Raw genomic sequence first — 25,361 nt, 5'->3', positions numbered from 1 at the left:
AACAACAACAACAACAACAACAACAACAACAACAACAACAACAGCCCTCTGTTTCCCAAATCCCACCCCATCATGTTCCATTCTCTAATTATTTCAGCCTCTGTACATTCTCTCTATGCTTTCTAGAGTCCATGGACCATTTTCAGCAGAATATTCTATAGTTTCAGATTTTTCTCGAAATATTCCTTTCACCTTCTTTCTCTGACAGCTGGCTCTCCCTAAGGTTGCTGCTTTCACTGCAAGCCTGACAAGAGGTGGCTGTTTTTCCTCTTATAACCATACTTCATACCACTAGGCTTGGGAGTAGAATAGATGTCTTCCTTGTTTGTCATTGTGGTTTTCAGATCATGTTCTTGCCTTTCTCTTAAACTCCCTTACACTACTTTTGTTTCTCTTGCCTACCCAACCCTTGGATCCTCTCTCCTCTTTACCCAACAATCTTCTCTTGTGGCTTATTCTGTTTCTCCCATATTAACATGATCTCAGTTCGGGGCCACTTAAATATTATATAGACGATCCTTCCTACACACTCCCAGTTCCTAGGATTCCACTTCTCCATGACCTTATCTTCCTCACTCATACCCAGACGTTATCATTGCCAGTAATGGCAACCTCGCCTTCATCTCAGTTTCAGGCATTCTACTCTGACCACTATCTTCGGGTCCCCAAGGATGCCAGTGTGTCTTTGATCCTTTCTGAGCTTTTCCTCCTCAGCAGTGGCTGAAAATAGGTTAGATTCTGTGCCTTTACGTTTCTAAAATACACTTGGGTGACTTTGTGGAAGAGGTAGTTTTAATTATTCCTTATTTACATGAGGAGCCAGATGAGACCTCAATGGGAGGTAAATGTAGCTCTGAAAGCAGTGCCCTGTGTTAATTCTAAGATCATTTTTCTTTTAGACATTGCTGTGGTAATGTTGCTATTCTTATCTTGACTCTCTAGAAACTTCTCTAGAGTCTTGCATGGTGTGTGTGTGTGTGTCTGCGTGTGAAAGAGAGAGAGAGAGAGGGAAAGAGAGAGAGACAGACAGACATTTAATGTGGTTCTTCCATGTTGGCATGATCATGAGGGCTGGAGTCAACTCTCCTCACCTGGGTTCATTGTTCTTCTAGGGAGACCCTGACCTGTGCTTAACTAATGAGGTGATGGTGATATAGAAGTACAGGGTGATTGCACTTTCCTTTGCCTTTATAATCCAAGCTTTTTAAAAAAATTAATTGTATATAATGTCTTTATGGGATGTTCTGCCATATTTTCTGATACTTGGCCATCTTATCACATGAGTTTAAGTTCCTCGGGCATGGGACATGGAAACTATATACTGTGCTGTTTACTAGGGTTGGCAGTTCTGCAAGCAGACAACCTGCTAATTATTAGCTATGGGACCTTAGATGAGTTTGTTAACTTTTCAGAAACATAATTTTCTTATCAATAAAATGGTTCTGATAATACCTCCATAACAAACATAATATTAGTGTTAAAAAGATAACATGTAGGTAAACCTGTGCACATCAGACACATACTAGGTCTTTCACAATTAATGGTTTTCTTCTTTCCATCAAGAAAAACCTTGCTTCCAGTAGGAGCTTCCCTTACAGATTATAAATCCTAAGTGAATGCTTTGAGATAGCTTGCATGATTTCATTTAGAATCAAAACAAAAGGATTATTTAAAACCAGTTAGTGAAAGTTAAAATGTCACCTAATTAATTTTTAATTAAAAAATTAAATATGGTGAGAACATTTTCCATTTTCAGTATTTAACATATTATTCAGTTAAAAATCTCTTCAAAAATTTTCTAATGCATATCTATTAGTTGCATATTAAATCCATGTGTTTTAGCCTATACTTTAAAAAGTGAAAATAATGATGCTGTGGTAGCATACAGATAATAAATGGCAGAGATTCCTATATTAGATGTGAAGGAGGGTTGAAGAGAAGCAAACAGGAACTGGGAAGTAGTTTGGACTATAGTTTGTCCTTTGGGGTGGTTGTACTGGCTGTTATGGCAGATGTCTCTTTTTCTGACTAATAAAGTTGATTTTACTCACATTTATTCTTGGCTTCTACCTCGCAACAGGTGGCCAGTCAGACTGCATTCGACTCTGCAACTGCTGGCTGTCAGAAGCTTCGAGAGCCTTCTGCTATGATTAAAGCAATAGTTTAGAGGAAACTTAGGATAGTTATTCGAGTTTGTACAATTTATGTGAACTTACTTATAAGCTAAGATGGCTTCTGGTGACTCTCACAATGCTTTTCTTTTATGCTGTGTTGATATGTTTGACCATGCACAACTCTAGAATCAGCCACGTAGTAAGCATTCAATAGCTGAGAGCTGAGAATTATTTCATACATTTCTCTGCTTTGAGCCTTAGAGAAAAGAGTTCTTTCTCCAAGGCTTACTGGCTTCCCTCTCCTGCAGACAGAGAGAAGTGCAAAGGATAAAGATGAGAGGAGGAAGTGGGGACTCACTGTGAAGGAGCCAAGAACTGTCTTTCTGTCACGGGTGTAGCTAGTTCTTGAGTCTAGGTACTAGTCTAGATAGACCAGGTCGTTGATCCTAGCTCAGCTTACCACAGGAGAGGGCCAGACTAAATCCATAGAAAACAAATTTTCACACTTGCCTTTGGATAGATTCTTTGAGAACTTGATATAGTACTAGGTTATTAGAGAGCTATTTTGAGAATTTTCTCTAACAAAAACACAAGAGACATTGTCTTCCTCTAACCATAATATGGCCCCGTGAAAATTGAACTCAACCAGTCTGACACTGGAGCTTACCTCTATAGCAGATGAGTTAGGAAGCCAAGACCTAGACTGGAGATTCAAAGTCCTTCAACATAGAAAACGAAGGCTGAATTGGAAACATGGAGCCAGGGGATTAGCCGACTGTATCTTAGAAATCTGGAGCTAATCTTGTGGTTCCCTGAAGGATTCGGTAGAGCAGAAGCAGCAAAACATGGCAATTAAACTAGTGAATTTTACAGGTGGATACCTGGATAAAGTCTCTGCTTTACTATTTTCCACCCAAGAAAAACTGGGCAAATTAATGAATCCCTGTGTACTTTAGTTTCTCATCTCTAAAAGGGAAATATAATCTGCTGGCACTGAAGATTTAGAATAAAAAAATACACTTTCAACAGAGGCTGGCATATGGCAAAAGGGGTTCTGCTGAAGGAAGGGGGTACAACTTACTCTGTGTATAGTAGGACAACATTGATGTTCTGTGCAAGAAAAAAAATCATTAGACTTTTGGGATTCTAATGTGAAGGGTGCTACACAAATATAAATATTATCAATCACAACATTAGCACACAAAAAACTAGGAATGGTTTTTGCTTTGTTTGTTGCAACAAATTTCACCTTCTTAGAAATTTTTAAATTTTATGATTTCTTTTAAGAACAATTTCATCTTCTTTAGTAGCTTTTCTTACCACAACTCCACTTTCCCATGATCAACACTCCAGTTTATTAATTTGTTTGATTGTGAATATTATGTTCTTAGTTCCTTTCCTTTTTCCAGGGCTATGCCAAAGGGCTCTATGCTGCATGTTAATTCTTTATCTTGCAATCACAGAAGTGCAGTTCAAAATAGTAACTTCTATGCAAATCCTTGGTCCAGCCTAGAACATTTTCATTTACATATTTTGAACTAGTTTGCTTTCAGTTCAATGACTTTGTCTGATTTTATACTTATAAATACATAGCCAATGTTATTTAGCTAAATTTAAAAATTAGGAATAATTATTGTAGAAACAGTGCTTGTATATACGCCATTCTGTGAACCATGGGAAAGTCCTTATTCAGAAAGAGAAGAGAATTCCCTGGGAAAAAATACATCTTCGAGCTATTGATTTTTAAAGGAAAGACCCTACAATTATTATGAAATCAAATAAGTTAGGCCTATAATTTCAAGCTGTGTTCTGATTTATCTCATGCTGTTTGATATTGCCACATAAGTGATACCAGCATGGTCAAATGTTTAAATGCAAATTTATAATTCTAAATGCTTTCCTTTGTTGAAGTCATTTTGTTTAAGCTCCAAATCCCCAAAATATTTATCATAATTTTGAGTATTTTTAGAAATGGAAACCTTTGCTAAAAATAGAAGATTACAGAGAATACACCAAATAATAGCATTATTCAGCAAATTCAAAACATAGACTGTCTCCCAGCCTCTGCAAACCAAAACAAAGCTGGACAGAATGAGCACTGTCTGCCAGCTGATAGAGGAATCAGAGCTGTTTGTGAGACAAACAAGGAAGTGTACATCATGAAAGGTCAAGTTAAGCTGGAGCTGGAAAAAGAATCAGACCAAGAAGCAGATCTTATTCTAGTGACAAGAGATGTTTCCAGGCTTTGCCAAGAACCTGAAAGTTTAGAAGTCTGTATCAGCAAGAAGGAAGCAAATCCATCCTGGGTTTGCCCTGTTGCATCTTGTGGGGAAGCCAGGCAGGGCGCTTTAAGGGCACACCTCAAAGGAACTTATGTTTTTCTCTCTATCTTCTTTATGTGACTTCTTTGACTGGGTATCTATTCAGGTAAACCTCTGAAACAAGCGAGGAGTGGAAACCACACCAGTGGAACACCTTAGCAACCATTCCATTTCAACATTAGTGTATCAGAGGGTTAGAGAAAGACAATAAACTCATTTTAATTAATCCTTTTCATGGTTAATGTTTATGTTCACCTAAACAGGATGATGTGAAAGCTCTTCCAATTATATTTTTAGTAGGCTTCTTTTAACCCTTGCAATTTAAATTATTAATGATCCTCATTGATTGGGTTCCTGCATGTACTGAAATATATATGGTATAAAAAATGAACGAGGTTGATTGTTTGCCATGTTAATGTGTATTACCAGTTAATTTAGTCTTGACTACTTCTTTATTTTGTGTTCCTCTGTAGTACATATGGTAGATGCTCAATATTTTTATTAATATATTTTTTTCCTTAGGTAAAAACTCTAGTATGCATTGTAATTAAGATGGAGCAAGCAATTTGCAAAAATCAGTGCTAGAATACAAAAAATTGTTCTAATTTTTCTTATAAAACATTTTTTTCGTTATTAAGTGCCTTTAAAATGCAAGGCTTATTCTCTACTAAGTGTTATACAAAGCAAGTTAAAACAGATTTTATTATTTTTACAATAGCAATTGTAAAACAATAGCCATCCAATGTTCTGGCTAAATTTTACCCACTCTGCTTAAATACGAATGATAGATTTCATGCAGAAACTGTTTCATTTAAGTACAAACAGTCCATGATATTTTAAAAATCTATTTAATACTGAGAGAAGGCTGTCAAAGATTAGCTTTTTATTAGAAATCAGATATTTTTCTCTTTTAAAAAGTGTTTCATTTATTTATTTGCTTATTTATTTATTTATTTTTTTCTTTTTTTTTGAGACGGAGTCTTGCTCTGTCGCCCAGGCTGGGGTGCAGTGGCCGGATCTCAGCTCACTGCAAGCTCCGCCTCCCGGGTTTAAGCCATTCTCCTGCCTCAGCCTCCCAAGTAGCTGGGACTACAGGCGCCCGCCACCTCGCCTGGCTAGTTTATTGTATTTTTTAGTAGAGACAGGGTTTCACTTATTTTTTAATTTTTAAAATTTCAGCATTTAGTTTTGATTTGGGGGTACATGTGCAGTTTTGTTACCTGGGTAGATTGCGTGATGCTAAGGTTTGCGGTATGATTGATCCCATCACCCAGATCTTCTTGTTCTAGTGACAAGAGATGAGTACAAGATCAAATTACAAGATCAGTAGTTTGATTTCTCAAAGAACTTAAAACAGAACTACCATTCAACCCAGCAATCCTATTTCTCTGTATATATCAAAAAGAAAATAAATCGTTCCACCAAAAAGACACATATACTCATATGCTCATCACAGCCCTATTCACAATAGCAAAGACACGTTGCCTACCAATGGTGGATTGACTAAGGAAACTGTAGTGCATATACACCATGGAATACTATGCAGCCATTAAAAAATGAAATCATGTCCTTTGCAGCAACATGGGTGCAGCTGTAGGCCAATATCCTAAGCAAATTAACACAGGAACAGAAAACCAAATAATGCATGTTTTCACTTACAAGTGGGAGCTAAAACCCAGAATAAAGAAGTAGTCAAGACTCTAAATTAACTGATAATACACATTAACATGGCAAACAGCCAACCTTGTTCATTTTTTATACCATATATATTTCAGCACATGCCGGAACCCAATCAATGAGAATCGTTAATAATTTAAGTTCCAAGGGCAAAAAGAAGCCTACTAAAAATATAACTGTTGGGTACTGAGCTTAGTACCCAACAGTTAGTTTTTCAACCCTTGTTTCCCTCTCTCCCTCCCTCCTCTAGTAGTACATAGTTTCTATTGTTGCCGTCTTTATGTCCGTGAACACCCAATGTTTACCTTCCACTTATTATAACAATGTTTACCTGTGTTAATTTGCTTAGGATATTGGCCTACAGCTGCACCCATGTTGCTGCAAAGGACATGATTTCATTTTTTAATGGCTGCATAGTATTCCACGGTGTATATGTACTACAGCTTCCTTAGTCAATCCATTATTGATAGGCAACATGTCTTTGCTATTGTGAATAGGGCTGTGATGAACATATGAGTATATGTGTCTTTTTGGTGGAACGATTTATTTTCTTTTGGATATATACAGACAAATAGGATTGCTGGGTTGAATGGTAGTTCTGTTTTAAGTTCTTTGAGAAATCAAACTACTTTCCACAATGGCTGAATTAATTTACCCACCAGTAGTGTATGAGTGTTCCCTTTTCTCTGCAGCCTTGCCAGCGTTCTTTTTCTTGACTTTCTAATAGTCATTCTGACTGGTGTGAGATGGTGTCTCACTGTGGTTTTGATTTACATTTCTCTGATGGTTGGTGATGTTGAGCGTTTTTCATATATTTGTTGTTGCTTGAATGTCTTCTTTTGAGAAGTGTCTGTCCATGTCTTTTGCTCATTTTTTTAAATGGGGTTATTTGGTTTTTGCTAGTTCAATTGTTTGAGTTTCTTATAGATTCTGGATATTAGATCTTTGTTGGACGTATAGTTTGCATATATTTTCTCCTATTATGAAGGTTGTTTACTCTGTTGATGGTTTCTTTTGCCATGCAGAAGCTCTTTGGTTTAATTAGCACCAACTTGTCAATGTTTTTTTTGTTTGTTTCAATTGTTTTTGAAGACTTAGTCATAATTTCTTTCCCAAGGCCAATGTCCAAATTGGTGTTTTCTAAGTTTCATTCTAGGATTCTCAGTAGTTTGAGATCCAAAACGGTTTCTCATATGGGACATTAACTTTGTCTAGCTGCAATGCAAAACTAATTTGCAGAGATTGTGCTCTAACTAACCAATAGGCATTTTGGACATTATCACTAAATCATTTTAGAAGAAGGTATGCACAATGGGACCTGTATCTCTATCCAGGCAACTATTCATCTGACTTTGCATGAGAGTTCATTTTTTATTAATATGCTACAGTCAGGTTACTTATGCTGTGGATTTTGGGGAACTCTATTTCCAATAGCATATATCAAGAATACACAGAAAATGAAAGAGAATGAATGCTGAGATCATGGAGCTGTTTACTGACTTTCCTGGTAGCGACAAAGATGATTATACCAGATTTTGTTGGGATGAGAGGGGAAAGGGATCTGCATGAAGTAGAAAATGTCTCTAAATGGGAAGCATGCAAGAGAAATAGGAACAAAGAGTGTTTTCAAGCAGTAGCACTGATTCCAATATTGAAAAACTTGCAATTAAATCAGACACAAAAAGAATCTTTCAAAGTTATCTAAACTTTTGACTTTTCACAATCTTAACAAATGCCTGTTTAACTCTCTTATAAGTCTTCTAATAACATAACTGAGGATAAAGATAATGTGCAGAAGAAAAACATTTAATGAGAGAAAATTATATGTGGAAAGTTTTTTGGGAGATTTGTGTTTTTTTCTGTACCTAATTTTTCTCCTTCCATTTGGCAGCAGGTCCAGTTCAGACTGTAAAGAGTAGATGTAGTAGTGAAGCTATCCATCTCAGGTGAATTGAAAGAGTACAGAACTACAAAATGCCATCATTCTCTCTCTGTGTTGATTTCTGGTGAAGCTCAGAGGTATGTAGCTGCTGTTGGAAATTTAGAGGAAATTCCAGATACACTTCAGCATCTTTTTAGTTACAAAATCTTGATTTTAAGCTCATGGTTCATAAGTCTTAGTTTGACTTATGGCAAATTCTTTGTTTCATCTGATTTTATCTAATTTTCCAACAAAGTTATTCAACCTGTAAAGCATAGTATATCCTCTATCCTAGATATATATATGGTTATTAAATTCAGATCTGAACTCAAAAGAAAGGTTATCTAACACAAAAAATATTTAGATGTATAAAAAATTTCCTGCACCTTTTATAGCATAAATCAAGGCAAATGCCACATATCATAGAGGGAGGTTCCCCTCTTGTCCAAACATTAGCTGTTCACCCTCCCCTCATTAAGCCCCTTTTCCTTCACTTCCAACCTAGTTACTCCAGGTAACAATCCATTGTTATTTCATTCAATTTGCTATTGGAAAATAGGCCGAAATACCAATCCTTGGCTCTCTAGGAACCAGTGATTTCTGTCTTTTCTTGACTTCATTTTCATCGCTGATGCTCATTGATTCTCTTTGTCTCTCACTGTCTTTTTCTCTCTCTTACCAGAACATCAACTCACAAGACTGCTTAGAAGGTAGATATTTTAATAAGAATTTCAAATATTAGATGTATCCAACAGTATAATCCTGGGCGGAGGGGGATAAACAATGACTGTGGTTCAGGTCTGAGATTGGTGATATGGTTCCTCCCTCATTCAGCCATAGGAACCCCTGGGAATGAGAACTACTTGCTGGTATACACTCATATCTTCCCAGCACAGTTACTGGCACATGACAGACAGTCAGCAATTGGAGTGGATAAACGAGTGATTACATAACTACCTGTTTTGCTTGATAAAGGGAGCTAAAGTTAATGCTTCAACTGTTCAGTACATTTGCCTAAGAGCAGATAAGAATATGTGATTTGAGCACTAGAAATGCTTTCATCCAGAAAAGGGTTAAATCTAATTACATTATTTTATGTACCCAGTTTGACAGGAATTACTTGCTCAGATTATATGAGTGAGGATTGAAAGAATTAATACACTGTAGCACTTAGCAAGTGCCTGGCACATGGTAACACTCAAAAAGTACTAGCTATTATTGTTGTTGTTATTATTTTATTAAGAGAGAAAAAGTGAATAAGAATGATTGCCTGATCGGAATGTTCATTAATTCTTCTTAGAGGAAATAATCCTGACATCCCAGTGTTGTGTTTGCTATGGAAGAAAATGGCATTAAGTATAATTATATAAATTTCTTCTAGGATCACCATTTTAAAATATAAAACTGATCATGTCGTAAACCTTAAAACCTATCAAAGGCTTGCCATTGCCTTCAGTATGAAATTGAAGTCTTTAGCAGGACATGTAAGGCTCTTCATTGCTTGGTCTCTACATTTTATCTAATCCAGTTTTAGAAGCCTTTCCTTTACACCAACCAGGACAGAAATGATTATCTTAGCCACTAGAACACAGAATGTTCTTGGTGAGAAGGGCCGGTGGATTCGGGAACTGACTGCTGTAGTTCAGAAGACATTTGACTTTCCAGAGGGCAGTGTAGAGCTTTATGCTGACAAGGTGGCCACTAGAGGTCTGTGACATCGCCTAGGCAGAGTCTCTGTGTTACAAGTTCCTAGGAGGGCTTGCTGTGAGGAGGGCCTGGCTATGGTGTGTTGCGGTTCATCATGGAGAGGGGGGCTAAAGGCTGCGAGTTGGTGGTGTCTGGGAAACTCCGAGGACAGAGGACTAAATCCATGAAGTTTGTGGGTGGCCTGATGATCCACAGCGGAGACCCTGTTAACTACTACATTGATACTGCCGTGCGCCATGTGTTGCTCTGATAGGGTGTGCTGGGCATCAAGGTGAAGATCATGCTGCTGTGGGACCCAATTGGTAAGATTGGCCCTAAGAAGCCCCTGCCTGACCACATGAGCATCATGGAACCCAAAGATGAGATACTGCCCACCACCCCATCTCAGAACAGACGGGTGAGAAGCCAGAACCACCTGCCATGCCCCAGCCAGTCCCCACAGCATAACAGGGTCTCCTTGGCAGCTGTATTCTGGAGTCTCAATGTTGCTCTGTAAAGACCTTTAATAAAATATTGCAGAAAGACAAAAAAAAAAAAAACAAAACAAAACAAAAAAAAAGAATAGTACAGTGGACTTTGGGGACTTGAGCGAAAGGGTGGGAGGGGGTGAGGGATAAAAGACTACAAATTGGGTACAGTGTATACTGCTCGGGTGATGGGTGCACCAAAATCTCACAAATTGCCACTAAACAACTTATTCATGTAACCAAATACCATCTGTTCCCCCAAAACCTATGGAAATAAATAATAATAATAATAATAATAATAATAATAATAATAATAAATTAAACACAAGAAGCCTTTCCTTATTCAGAGTCCTTTCCCACCATTTGGGCTGTGTGTCCCAAGCATCTGTTAATCTGATATTATGAGATTATTTGTACCACATTACTTATCATATTGAATTGTATTGATCTGCTTCTCTGTTCATCTCCATAATTAGACCTTTTGTTTTCCCAGTATCTAGCACAGAAATCAGCAGCCTTTTTCTGTTTTAGTCAGTGTTTTAGGATTTGCAGGCCATATTGTCTCTATTGCAACTACTTATCTCTGCTACCATATCACAAAAGCAGCCATGGACAATATGCAAAGGAGTGAATATAACTGTGTTCAAATAAAACTTTATTTAGGGGCACTAAAATTTAAATTTTGTATAAACACGTGTCATGAAATATTATTCTTACTTTGATTGTCTTCATTCATTTAAAAATGTAAAAACTATTTTCAGTTTGTGGGCCATATAAAACCAGGCTGCAGAAAAATTTTGGCCATTGTGATATTTGCCAATCCTGTCAGAGAAATGGTGCTCAATCAGTACATTTCAGTGAATGAGAAGTGAGTTAAGGGTTGTTTTCACTGAAATCATTTTCAAACACAAAGAAAATGTAAATGAGCAGCTCTTGCCTGTAGTATAAACTCCTTAGCATGAAATAGAATAGTCTTTACAGTTTGGTTTGTAGGTAGTTAATTTTCACCTTCACCCTTTTCATCTGACTCCCTGTCCATATCCCAGTGTTATCTGTGCTGCAACTCATTGACACAACTAATTGACATTCTCTGAAAACACCATGCCCATTTCTACCTTTGGGCTTTGTGTCTTACATTTTTCTTTACTTGGAATGTTCTTTCATTCTTTTTAAGTTTTCTTAGTGAGCTATTATTTGTCCCCTAATATTAAGCCTAAAACTACCTCCTTTGGAAATGTAGGGTCTCCTTTCTTCCAGGTAGAAATGAAAGGAAGGGGGATGTAATGAGGGCATATTCCCTCTGTGTTTCTGTGGGGCTTTGGTATAATAATACTAGTGTGGCACTTTTCATGTTGTATTTTAATTCTTGTCTTTCTTGTGTTTCTCCTTCTTACTATGTTCTGAAGTCATTTTTATATGTTTAGTGCCGGTATAGAACTTGGCATTTGTAGTCATTTAGTATCAACTTAATAGAATGAAACATTTTCGGTTAAAGGTAAGTTCTCAATATCCTGTTGAGATGATTTGGAATCAGTTTAATCTACAATGATGAGATTGTCTTTCAATATTTATAGTGAGGTAGTCTGAACGTTGAGCATTAAAAGGAATAAAACTAAAATTGAATACAAATATGTTAAGAAATTGAAAATAATTAAATTGGAAACTTAAGAACCAGAAGCATCATTTGTGGTGTAAAACATGAATTTTTTTTAAAACTTAACTTTAAGCTTAGTTGAGTGGACATTTCTAATATATTAAATACCGTCTTTAAGCCTTTGCTTGATTTTGTGTGAATAAATGGTGATATCATTTAATCATATACATGGATTGCTATTCTTTCCTGGAAGGATGAAAGAGAATGATAACACTGGGGATTTCACAATGAAATGTAATGGGTTTTGACTAATGATTGTTACTCCAGTATGTTAACTGCTTTTAAAACTGTAGTTTGATGGAGTTTACCTGGAGGGATGGGAAACATTTTATAATGCACACTAATTACAGTATCTATGTTATCAATTCTGTCAAATATTTTATAAATGCTCAGTACTTGTTTACTGCAGGAATGCCCGGTACCTTATATCATATCTTTCCCCATTTCCATGGGGAAATTCCCTGCATTCTCCCAAACTATAACATCTTCAATTGTGATCAATGTTCTGGGAAGATTTCTCCATAAATATCTTGGGAAATCTCACTAGGAATTGAAAGCACATTGCCATGGGAGATGAATAAGAAGCTTTCCCATTATTGATCATTTATTTCCATTCATTCTGATAATTATAACAGACAGCAGTAGACTTGAATGGCAGTTTAGGTTGTCATTATAAACAGAATGCCTGAATATTGGCTGCTTGTTTTCTTTTATTGAATGAATTGCATGCTGATGATTGAAAATCAGCAAGTGCTCACTTGGTACAGGTGTTTATAAAAATATATGCTATATTAATATGAAAAACAAGAGGAACCATACTTTAGTGAAATAACCTGGTATTTAACTTGTAGAAAGTTACATTTTTCAGGGAAAAAGTCATCTTGCAGTTATGGTTCAAAACAGTGATGGAGAATATAACAAAATACACTCCAGAATAAAAATATTTCACCACATCCCCAACTCTTAGGCCTTGGTTAGTTGAGTTAATTTTAAGATAGAATTTATTCTGCTATTAATTTCCTGGATTACTAACTCCTTAATGACCGAAATTGTGTCATATATTGTCGTGCATATTGCAGTAACTGGCACAGTATCTTGTGTATAGCAAGAATATATATACTTGCTGAATTAAATTGCATTTACAAATAGTTCAGACTATTTATAACAAAATACTGATATCTAAAATGCTTTCTTAGAGTAATTTTTCTAAATATGTGCATTTTATAGACATTTAATGAAATCCTGGTATCAGTATTCATATACTGAGAGTCTACAGTATCTTAAGCTATTTTTTTTTACACATTAGCTCATGTAACTTTCAAAACAATGATAAAAAGTTGCTATTAATCCTCCATCCCCTCAAGGAAACTGAGGCTCAGGGAAATTAAATAGCTTGAGTTTATGTATGAAACAATAATAGTATTTACTTTATAGGGTTTGTGAAGATTAGCTGGGATGGATTATGGACCAAACTTTGTGGTGCGTGGTAAGCCCTCAGTAATTTAGCTATGTATTATCATTAAGGTCATACAGCTAAAAAGTTATAGAGTTGGTATTAGATCACTGATCTGTCTCACTCTAGAGCTCATGCTCTTTTCTTCATTGCATTCCAACTCCCCTGCCCTACATGTATGGCAGAAATAATTATTCTTCCTATTATGAGCTCCTGAAGGGCAAAGGATGAGACTTTTTCTTTTGTATCACTTACTGGTACCCTGTACACACAATAATAAATGTTGTTGACAGTTTGACTGGCTTGGCGGTGACACTGTTCTGGTTTTGCTATCCGTATGAATGATTGGTAGGATGGTCGATTATGAGAAGGGCTCAGAGGGATGTTGTTGCAGTATGCCTTACATTTTATATTAGGAATGGAGGTTTTCTCCTCAGTCATATGCCACTTGCATCTTGATTTTAAATATGATTTCCCTGGCACCTGTGGGAAGAAGGGTCTGAGGGCAGTTGGAGTGTTAAGACAGAGTTAACATTTTCCAATTAGCTTTCCCAGTATTTCCCGACTTCATCCTTGAGTCATTTCTGGTAGCTGTGTCCCTAGGATTTTTGCAAAGTTAAGCTTTTTCACTTGAGGGGTAAAGATTTCTTTGTGTTTTGGAGGTGAGAGAATTAAAAAATAATCACCGAGTCTCACAGTCCTAGAGAGCTTTCCTGAAAGGGAATTTAAGTAAAAAATGAGCTGTCGGCATCCTTGAGGTTTCTCACTGGTCACATAATGATAAATCATTTGTCAAATGTGGTCGTCTTCCTTCACTTAAGTTCCTGCTGTTGGTAGTGTTTCTCCTTATTTGTGCACGTGGAACTCAAAAACAAACTCAGGACCCTGAGTTCTGTACATATGCATGGTAAATGACTACTACATTGTTTGAAATGTAACTGCCATGTGTGACACAGTTCTTTTTGTAGTTTTCTTTGTGGTGTTAAAATATACACAATATAAAATTTACCATTGTAACTATTTTAAAGTGTACAATTTGGTGGCATTACATCTATTAATGTTGTGCAACCATTACCACCATCCATCTCCAAAACTTTTTTCGTCTTCCCAAAATAGAATTCTATACCCATTAAATACAAATCCCCATTCTCCTATCCCTTCAACCCTGGCAACCACCATTCTACTTTCTGCATTTATGAATTGGACCACTCATGTCTCAGCTTTATGACTCCATGATTTACTTGTTTAAATTGAGGCCTGCCATCTTCTCTTTTTCCTTGCTGTGGTTATTATCTGATTACAAGATAGTTAATTGATGTCTCACTGCCGGATCTATGTAAGGATGTGAACTTAATGCAATTCTCTTGCAATAAATAGTGTACTTTGCTTCTCTATATAGTAACCTCTTAAATTTCATTATCACATCATGAGGGCAAGAACTATATCTATTCTGCTCACCACTATATCATCAGTGTCTGGTACATTGTTTGCACTTTGTAGAAAATCAATATGTGTATTTACAGAATAAATAAATGCTGCTGATCTTTATCGTTAAAAAATCTACTTTAAAACCATTTACTGAGATTTCCTACTATGTAGGAGATCAGCTAATTGAGGAACTCTTACTCTTCTCCTGTGACTCTATCTCTAAAAATGAGTGTGGTGATACAAACCAAAGATTATGAGCTTATGCATCAAAATCATTTATTCTTTAATTTATTCATCAAATATTTATTGAGTACCTGTTATGTTTTAGATTCTAGCTGTGCAATGGTTCACAAAATAGATATGATCCTCGGACTCAGAGATCCCTTGTTTAGCAGAGAACACAAGCTATAAAAAGTGAACAAAAACATGATATATCAGTCGTAAATTATAAGAAGGAAAAAGACGGAATGCTACCAGAAAGATCAAGGATGGGGCAGACAAGTTTAAATTGCAGCAAGTTGGAGACATGGTAACTTTTCATGTATGTGAATAGCTGTCTTCTTGTATAGGAGAGAAGAGGGCTCATTTGTAATACTAGAAGAGGTGCTAGGATAGACCTTTTTAGAAAACAGATTTTGGTTAATTATAGCAGAATTTGCTGATAGAGCTCTTTGTGATGAAATGGATGGACTTTTTATTTTTAGGAGGTTGTCTGTCCTATCATTGAAGCTATTGGGCATAACATTGTGGAGATGTGGCCCACCATTGGGCAGGGTGGTTTCCAAATCTGGTTTATCATGAGAATTATCAATTTATGTGGAAAAGTCTAGCACAATACTTGATATTTAATAGTTCTGTTTAATAAATGCTAGTGGAATCTGACTTTAAGTTGCTTTATGGCCTATGTATGGCAGCCAAGATGAAAAGTACTGACAACTGAACATGATTTTATTTTATTTTTATTTTTTATTTTGTTGAGACAGAGTCTGGCCCTGTCACCCAGGCTGGAGTGCAGTGGTGCCATCTCTGCTCACCGCAGCCTCTGCCTTCCAAGTTTAAGCAATTCTCCTGCCTCAGCCTCCTGACTAACTGGAACTACAGGCATGCACCAATATGCCCAGCTAATTTTGTATTTTTTTTTTTTTTGTAGAGATGGGATTTAGCCATGTTGCCCAGGCTGATCTTGAATTTCTGGGCTCAAGTGATCCGCCCACCTTGGCCTCCCAAAGCGTGGGATTACAGGCATGAGCCACTGCGCCCAGCCTGAACATCATTTTGAATTGTTTTCAGCTCACAAACACAAAATAAATTACACAGCAACACTGGTTAATATACTATCTTGGGTTGTAAATGTTGGTATCTTGCTGTCAAAGTTGGTCCACTAATGTGTTAAATTTACCCTGTATTCTTGAGAATGTAGCTTTATAATCTTTGTATTTTATTGCCTGAATTATAAAATTAAGGTTTTTGCTGTCAGTAGGATGTTTTGATGTGTGTTTATATGGCCCAGTGGAACAATATATATTTTAAAGATTTTTGTTAAATGCATTCCACAGTAGTTCACTAAGATATCAGTCAATAGTCAGATATGAAGTATTTAAGAAGCATCTCGCATGGCCCTGGCACTATTCCTGCAAAGTGGGTCCGAGATAGTTAATTTTCCTTCTGCATATATTGATGAGGCCTATTACGTAGACTTTGTAAGATAGAACCTGTTGCCATTATACCAATTGTTGTAAAAGTGAAATAGTATTTTGGCTTTTGATTGTGCTATATTTGAAGGTGACCTTAAATTATCAACTAACTTACAACTAATTGGTTATATTTACACAGTGAATCTCCCGGTGTCTAATATTAGATGGTCAAGATTTGAAGCCTGAGTAGTTGAGTGAATAAGATAAGTTATTAAACAGACCAAAAGGAAATTTCATATTATTGCAGTTCATTAAATGATTCTATACAACTTACAGTGCAGTTCATTACTCACACTGTGGTATTAGACTAGTAATAAGGGTGATTTTTCTAATAGAGTAACTCCAACAGAGCCACCATGCTGTGTGATGATGATGTGTGTAGTATTTAATATCTGGGTGCAGTATTTGCCTGAAGGATTAGCTATTGGAACTTTAGACTCACTATTAACTTAAGTCTCAAATGGCACCCATTAGCAGTAGGAAGGCTTCTTTCCTTTTTCTTGTATGTTTATGAACACACCTACTTTTATAATATGTTAACCAGGAAAATTGTGTTCTACTTGATCCTGCATTAGTTCAAACCTGTTACATGCTATGATTAGAGATTTATGAGTGGGTAGTGGCAGGCATTGATTTCTATTGTGCTGCCCTTGCAGTAAATACCACAAATTTGTAAGCTACAAAGCTTAAATTTATCTCACTGATTTCCATGTAGTAAAATTCTATCTCATTTATAGTCTGATAGTCTAATCCTTCTTAAGCAGCCTATCCTGCTGAACTCACTGATTTACTATTTTTTTGTCCATAAACTGCAAATGTTCAATAATAATAGGCTAAATTCACGTGATAGCATCTGTAGACAATCTAAATGTTTCCCTTGTAATCTTTGTGCTTTAAACATGGGACTATGAATTCCTCTTGGGCAAGAAATTAATTTCCAGCATTTTAATAAGGAGAAAAGTAAGTATGCATTGAGGCTCTGAACTGGGCAAATTTCAGGGCAATTTTGTCCGCAGCGTGACTGTGCTTCCATGATTTTCTGCAAACTACATTTCCCTCCAGTATTTAGATTTAAGTGATTTTTTTAAACCCTGCAATAATCAGGAATATAGAGTTTTATTTTTTCTCTTCTGAGTGTGTTATTTGTGGAATATTTAGTACTATCATAGTACCAAAATACTGATTTTCTTCTTTATTGATAAGGTTAAATTTTGGGTCCTGTGTTTCAGATTGGATTATTTCCCATTACGTTTTCAAATATTTGCTTCTGTAGAGTACTTTCAGGAATAAGACAAAGTCTGAGATGGAATAGTTTGGATACAGTTTTATTCCTGTAGAGACTTTTTTACTTTTGTGCTTTGAGAAAATTCAATACGAATGTAAGCAATGGAAGTTTGAAGGTGCTTATAAAAATAGGAAATGTCTCATCCTGACCATACGTACCTTTGTACCTTCACAAAGCATCTGTGGAGGTTAAAACAAATCAACAGTCTGTTTTTATTTTTGAAAAATGTTGAAATATGAGATAGATGATGTACGTGTCTCCCGTTGCCTTCAATAGGGCACATCACCTAAAGGAAAATAGAAGTGATAAAAATAAGAGTTTTGTTACAGACAAAATGTTTTATTTTTTATATTTGCTTTATGAGAAGAACAGACTTATCAAAGTTTTAATAATGTGACAGTCAGATAATTAACATTTATTGATGTTTCTCAATGCACCAGTGTATATGAGGTGAGTTGGAGTTCTTCTTATCACCACTAAATCACTTTTATTTAATCTCCACTAAAAGTGACCAAAAATATGAAGCCTTAGAAATTACAGATTTCTACAGATTCTAGCGGTAATGTTCAGCATGCACTATGAAATGATTTAAGAACACTTGAAAATCAAGTACAAACAATTGTCAGTAGCGTATAAGCACTATTAGGGAGCCATTCTCATAGAATTCCTATTAGTGCTTATGATTTACTTAGCGTTTGTGTGCTGAGAGGTCAAGCAAGTATTTTACAAATGTGAAGTCAGCTTTAGCTCTGTATTACAGATGAGGCAAACTGAAGTTTACAGAAGAGCTCAGTGCAGTTGCAGGGGATTTAACTCTGGTCTATTTTATACAAGCCACTGGCTACCTTATACTATAGTTTCAAATTAATGGTTTTATATAGGTATTTTGAATGTTGCAAAAGTAAACAAAAAACAAAAATGTAAAAACTAATGGAGAATGGTGTGTTTCTTAGGCACATTTAAGTATGTTATGAGACTACCTCAGCTGGCCAGTCTCCTTTATTCTTTTTTGGCACTGGAGTAGCTATTTGGGGGCAGTTTTCAAAGAATGTTGAATTATTTAAACATACAGTACTTTGTCACCAAGGCATTCCTATCAGTGTCTGAAGACGGAAAGGGAAGGAAGATGAGTTTATTCTATATGGTTGGATAATTATTCTCATGGGAATGAACATGGACTAGGAGCTAGTGGACCTCAGTTCATATCTAAGAACTGCTCATTTTTTGACTTTGTATGTGTCACAAATTTTCAGAATGTTGGTTTCATCATCTGCAAAACAAAGAATAGAATTATCTGATTACCTTCTGTGAGTAATAAATGGATGGAATGATGTAATGCTTCACTTTGGATGGCTTAGTCACTTGAAATAATATTAGACTTTCACATAATTATCTATTTTTTATATTTGATAAAGCCAAATGAGTGTTTCTGAATTGCTCGTATCTAAATGCCTAGTGTCCTTTTGACTTTTCTTTGAGAGCATTTCACAGTGGTAATGTCAAACACAAATCAGAAATCATCCATGTTATATCTTCTGTCAGCTCTAAAGAGAGTGGGATTATGTATAATCTTCAAATTCCCAGAAGCTATTGGTTCCTGGTACATAGTAGATTAAGAAATGCTTTTCAAATGAATAAATGAATACATCTAAGAAAGTGGAGCTTTCTCTGCTGTTACTTGATACCAATGTAAGAAGGATGAGTAAAAGAGAACATGATGATTTTATAAATAAGGGGACCTGCATCATCCTTTGGCCTTATGATGCCCCCCAAATTTACTTAATTGACTTTCAAATAATTTAAGCAGTGTGTTTTGCAAAATGCTATGAAGACCTGAAATTATGTGTTTAATATGATTATTCTATGTGTGACCGGATACTGAAGTTCTCATTGCTCTGCTTTTCTTCTGAAAAATGACTACATGGGCTAAAATATTCTCCCTTGTGTAATGTGTGTACGTTTGTAATAGGAGATTTTCACTGGTAAACATGATTAAGTTACAAAAATTTACTAGTTAGAAAAGTTGGTCATCTGAGATGATCCACGTATGATTGCAACAACAGTCCTCTTTCTATCAATTTCTGTCGTTTGATTTTTCTCTATTCGACCCAACAATTTTCTTTCAAAGGTCAGTTCTCTCATCATGTGCAATAAGGGGCCTAAAATGTTGGCAATAAAATGGATAGTGTCAGGCATTTGTCAAAACGCCAAATAACTGCAATCATCTTTCTTGTGTGTAATCCTGATGCATCTAGACAGACAGCAATGCCAGAAAGCCAGATAGGAATATTTGGACATGTTACCAATTTCATTATTTTGCTTATTCCTTAGGGATTACAAGCATACCTAAAATGTGTTCATCTCAAAGATGGGTGTTACAGTAGTAATATTTTAAATAGAATATCATATTTCTTTATGATAAATTTTAGGTATGTCATTTTTGAATTAGATTTAGAAGATGTTGTGTTGTGTGATGATACTTTTCACAGAGTTTGGCAGTATCATAATAAATAGTAAGTACTAGCATATACTCACACATTTACATTTTGTTTTCTTCCTGTTACTGCTTTACCTTTTCAGTTCTTGAAAAACATTATTCTATTATAATGTTAATTTTAGAAAGCATAGAAACTATGTGAAATATTTGATATTTAACCACTTAATCAAGTCCAGTAATGTGATATTTTTGTAGATTATTTATAGTTGCTGTATTTTATTTGTCTTAAAATACATGATCAAATGGAAATGACAGTAACAAAGAAGAAAAAATACCTTACACGGTAGTGCAATGAATTATTTAAACATCCAATCAAACTTTTTTCATGGTGTTCCCAAATTCATTTAGTTGATTTGCTTATACTTTATTTCTTTGTAAAGAGTTATGAGGACCTTATGTTAAGTGAAATAAGCTGGACACAGAAAGAGACATACCACACGATCTCACTCATATGTGGAATTTTAAAAGGCTGATCTCATAGAAGTAGAGAGTAGGATAGTGGTTATCAGAGACTGGGAAGGTTAGAGGAATGGGGAAATGTTTGCAAATGGGTACAAAATTCCAATTAGGAGGAATAGGTTCTGGTGTTCTTTTGGACAGTAGGGTTGACTATATGTAACGATAAAGAATTGTATATTTTAAAATAACTAGAAGAGAGAATTTTGAATGCTCTTACCACAAAGAAACGATAAATGTTTGAGGTGATGGATTTGCTAATTACCTTGATTTGATTATTATATAGTGTATACATGTATGTAAATATCACATTGTACCCCGTAGTGTTATGTATCAATTTAAAAAAAAGTAAAACTTTAAAAAAAAGTTATAAGGACTTGTGAAAGTGTATGACTAGCAATCAAAAGAAAGAAGATGGGGTCTGTTTTTTCAAGATGATCTATCTTTATAAAATTACAGGATGGTGCCCTGGAAGTCGTTAGATCACTCTCCCATTCAAAGCAGAAATTATCTTTGTAGTGTTCCTGATAAGTTCGTTTACTTATCCATTCATCAAATATTTATGACCTACTATGAACTAGGTTCTCTTCCAGTTACTGTGAACAGAACAGTGAACCACATAAGTTAAGTCTCTTCTTCACAAAGCTTGCTTCCTCCTGGGAAGATATGGATTATAAATTAAACAAAATCACTGTGATAATAACAAGTAATAAATATTGTGAAGATCGGGGTAAAGGGATGTGGTGATTTCATATAGGGTAATAAAGGAAGGTCTTTTTAATGTTGGGATATTTATGCCAAGCCCTCAATGAGCTGTAAGAAGAGGCTGTGTGTCTGTGTGTGTAAAGAACATTACAATCATAGGAGTTGGGTCAGCAAATGCAAAAGCCCCTGGGAGATAATGTGCTCAGCATGCTCCAGGAATAGGAAGGGGTCAGTGTGGCTGGAGCAGAAGGAGCACGGGGGCCAGGAAGAATGGTAGAGAGGTGGCTAGGTGACAAATCACACAGGACGCATCTTCATCACCCTTCCCAGAGTTTCCTTCAAACATACTTCACAGGCAAGATTCATTTCTTAACACCTCATAAAAAGAAATATATAGTCCATCTAGTCTTATGAGATAAGAAATATTATAATAAGTTTATAGTTGTTAGTTTAAGTAACTTGCAGATGTCTGAAGCACATACTTGTAATGAACATTTGTGATGAGTTAGGGATCTGTCTCCCTTTTTGTCTTGCAAGGAGATATTAAAAGGGTTGATGGGGACTTATTGATGAATTGTGATAGAAAATGTGTTGGGGAGAAGATATACTGGTCACTGAATTTGGTGACTTCCATTTGAATGATAATGTCAGTGCTTGCAATTGATATTTTGAAGTTGATAAACTATTGACAGTTTCCTCGGTAAAGTATGGAAAAACACTGGGTGGCTCCATCCATCTGAGCATGATTTCCCTTTCTCTTCCCAATTGTAGCCTCTCTTAGACGTTAGTTAGTAGTAAAGCAAACAAAATGCTGAAACAAGTATAAATATTACTATTCAATGTCTTGTAAATCTATTTTCTCTCCAATTTTAAGTGAATATTATATATAGTTATGTTATTATAGCATGGTAGTTATTTTTAAATCAATCATTTGTAGGCTACTATATTTCGGATCTTCAGATACATCTGCTATCCACATGAAATTCATAAGATCGCTTTGGTTTGAAGTATGACCGTTTTCCTCTTCTTACCAGCAGAGGGCACGCTTCACAACCCTGTTTACCTTTGCCAACAAAAAGCAGTGATGAAACTGGACGGTTTAAAGAGAAAAACAAACCCAAAAACCAAACAAAAACAAAAACAAAAACAAAAAAACCAAAAAACACCGAAAACCTTTCAAATCTCATGTGCTTGGTTTACAAAACAAAAGTATCATCAAAATGGAAAACAATTTAGGATCTAGTCAGCACTACCATCACCAGGCTAGATTTTATACTCTTCAAATCATCTAAGAGAGATTGAAATAGTTTTAATAAATCGAGAGAAGAAAAAATACATTAAAGCTGTGCTATGAGTCTTTATAGTATAAAAATGAAGATGTTTGAGTTTATTTTGCTTAATAGAGCTTGATAGGAAAATGATGAATTGTAAATTTTAATAAATAGATGATTTGAGGGTAGATTAAGGCTTATTTTTGGATTTTGCAGTTATTGCTTTCTTAGACATGTTTTTTCATTGGCACGTATGTGAATCAGAAAGGACATCGAACTTGAGTTGCATCACTTACTATTTGTGCAACTTAGGGCAAATGAACTGTCTACACCTCACTTTGCTTATCTGTAAAATGCATATAGTATTTTTGTGGATTAATGGAAAGAAAGCAGGATGACAGAGAGGGAACCTGCTTTCTAGTTTATCCCTATAACCTTAGAGAAGACATTGATCCTCTCTGGTCCTAATTTTCCTGCTCTCAGAATGAGTAGTTTGAATTAGATTATCTAAAATATATATGGTGTATAGTCCCTGAAAGCACTTTCATGCTAAAATTTCATATTAAAGTTGCCAGTAAGCTAGAAAATGCTATATGCATATAAATGAATTAAACATGCATTTCCTATATTTTTAAATTAAATTATCTTCTATATGAATTTCCAGAAACATATCTGTATTCTGAAGTCACAGATAATCTGTATTTAAGATCTCATTGGAAATGGAAGGAAGAAGCAAGGCTAAAGTGGAGATGACAGCAATAAAATTAGAACCTTTCTTCCATTCATTCATTTATTCATTTATATTGTATATGTATAGTATATTGCATGATGTTTGGATATACACATACATAGTAAAGAAATGATTACTACAGTCAAGCAAATAAACATTGCCATCACCTCACATAGTTGTCTTTTTTTGGTGGTAACACCTAAATTCTACTCTTTTAGCAAATTTCTAGTATACAATACAATATTATTAACTATAGTCTTTATCTTACACATTAGCTTTCTATATTTAATCATCCTGCATAACTGCAACTTTGAACTCTTTGACCTACATCTCTCCATGTAGTTTACCCCCCTCACCCCATCCCTGGTAACCACTGTTCTATTTGTTTTTATGTATTTGACTTTAAAAAAGATCCACAAATAAGTGAGATCATACATTATGTTGCTTTGTGTTTCTGGCTTATTTAATGTAGCATAATGTTCTCTGGGTTCATCCACGTTGTTGCAAATGATATAATTTTCTTCATTTTTAAGGCTTTCTAATATCTACTGTGTATCTGTACCACATTTTCTTTATCCATTCACCCATCGATAGACGCTTAGTTTGTTTTCATATCTTGACTATTATGAATAATGCTGCAATGGATATGGGAGCACTGATATCTCTATGTAGTACTCATTTCATTTCCTTTAGGTACATATCCGACAGAGAAAATTCTGGGTCATATAGTAGTTGCCCATCCCACTTATCTTAAAGACAATTTATACCCTATCACATTCCCCACCAAACTTGGAGACATTCATTTTTTTCCCTCTCTTTACTCATATCTGAGCAGAGACTAGAAGCTCATTCCTATTTTACAATACAGCTCTTTTCAGTTCAAGTAACTTTTCTTCTTTTTAACACCTTTTTGCTTCGTCTCTCTTCTAGCTGTTGCCTAGTAATATCAGAAACACCTTTCTAGCTCTCTATTTCATTTAAATGAGTTGAAAAGAATCTAACCATATCAGAGCAGTGCTGGTGATCCACTTGTAACAGGGATGAAGAAAGCCATGCTTTGAAGTGAAAATATAGACATAACAAAGGCCTCATTTCTTAAAACTTTAGAAGAGGCTTGAAGTTTCCTGCAGAATCAGCATAAAAGTTTTCATCTTCTCACTTTCTTTAATTATGTGTGGCTGCTCTTAAGTGTTGGTATTTAAGATAAAATAATACCTTTATAACTTATTTATTTTGTATTTTTGCTTAATTGATACCGTAATGATTTTGGTAACTGCTATTCATTTATAATATATAATATTTCAGATAACTATAAACTAAAAGTGATTTTATAGATATACTGTGGATCTACAATTAAGAATTTTTTTTTCTGTATGGGAAGCAAATGTAGAGATTAACTTTTAGACTGTAACATATGAGTCAATTAGAAACGTTCTCCTTTTTTGCATGCTCTTCTTGTAGAAAAATTGGAAATGAGAAATGTGAAAGTCTTTACTCAAGTCTGGTTCTGCTTCTATTGAAATCCAGCAAGTCACACATAGAAATGTATTTATGTTTAAATTATGTAAACATATTTATTGTACATCTACTATATACTAGCCATTGCTCTCATGGTACTTGGAATATATAAGAGAACAAGACAGATTAAGATCTTTGTGCCTCATGGAGTCTAAATCCTACTGGTGGTACACAAGGGAGAAACAATGAACACAATAAATAAACAAATTGTGTAGTAGAGTAGACATTTAAAAGCACAGTGGTAAAAAGAAAAATAGAGTAGGATATGAAGGATAGGAAGTCCCAGGCTGAGGTGGATGGGTTGCAGTTTTAAATTGTATTTGAGAGTAAGCCACATTCAGAAGCTGAGATTTAAGCAAAATTCGAAGGCAAAGTAGGAAGTCATGAGAGTATATCTAGGGTAAGAACATTCTAGGCAGAGGAAACAGTCAGTGCAAAGGCTCTGAGGTAGGAGCATGTCTGG

General features: G+C 35.4%; 1 protein-coding gene and 1 pseudogene across 1 annotated transcript in view; both read left to right on the top strand.

The window, feature by feature from the left end:
- LOC111551269 overlaps positions 1–10,187 on the top strand; it is a 31,832-nt pseudogene extending 21,645 nt beyond the window's left edge.
- The window catches only part of TAFA2 (TAFA chemokine like family member 2), a 523,248-nt gene that overhangs the window by 168,555 nt on the left and 329,332 nt on the right, over positions 1–25,361 (top strand). The gene's annotated exons all lie outside the window — the stretch shown is intronic.

This window comes from Piliocolobus tephrosceles, chromosome 10 (assembly GCF_002776525.5).
Source record: "Piliocolobus tephrosceles isolate RC106 chromosome 10, ASM277652v3, whole genome shotgun sequence".
NCBI lineage: Eukaryota > Metazoa > Chordata > Mammalia > Primates > Cercopithecidae > Piliocolobus > Piliocolobus tephrosceles.
The sequence above is the reverse complement of the archived record's forward strand: the minus strand, read 5'-3'. Positions and strand labels throughout refer to the sequence as shown.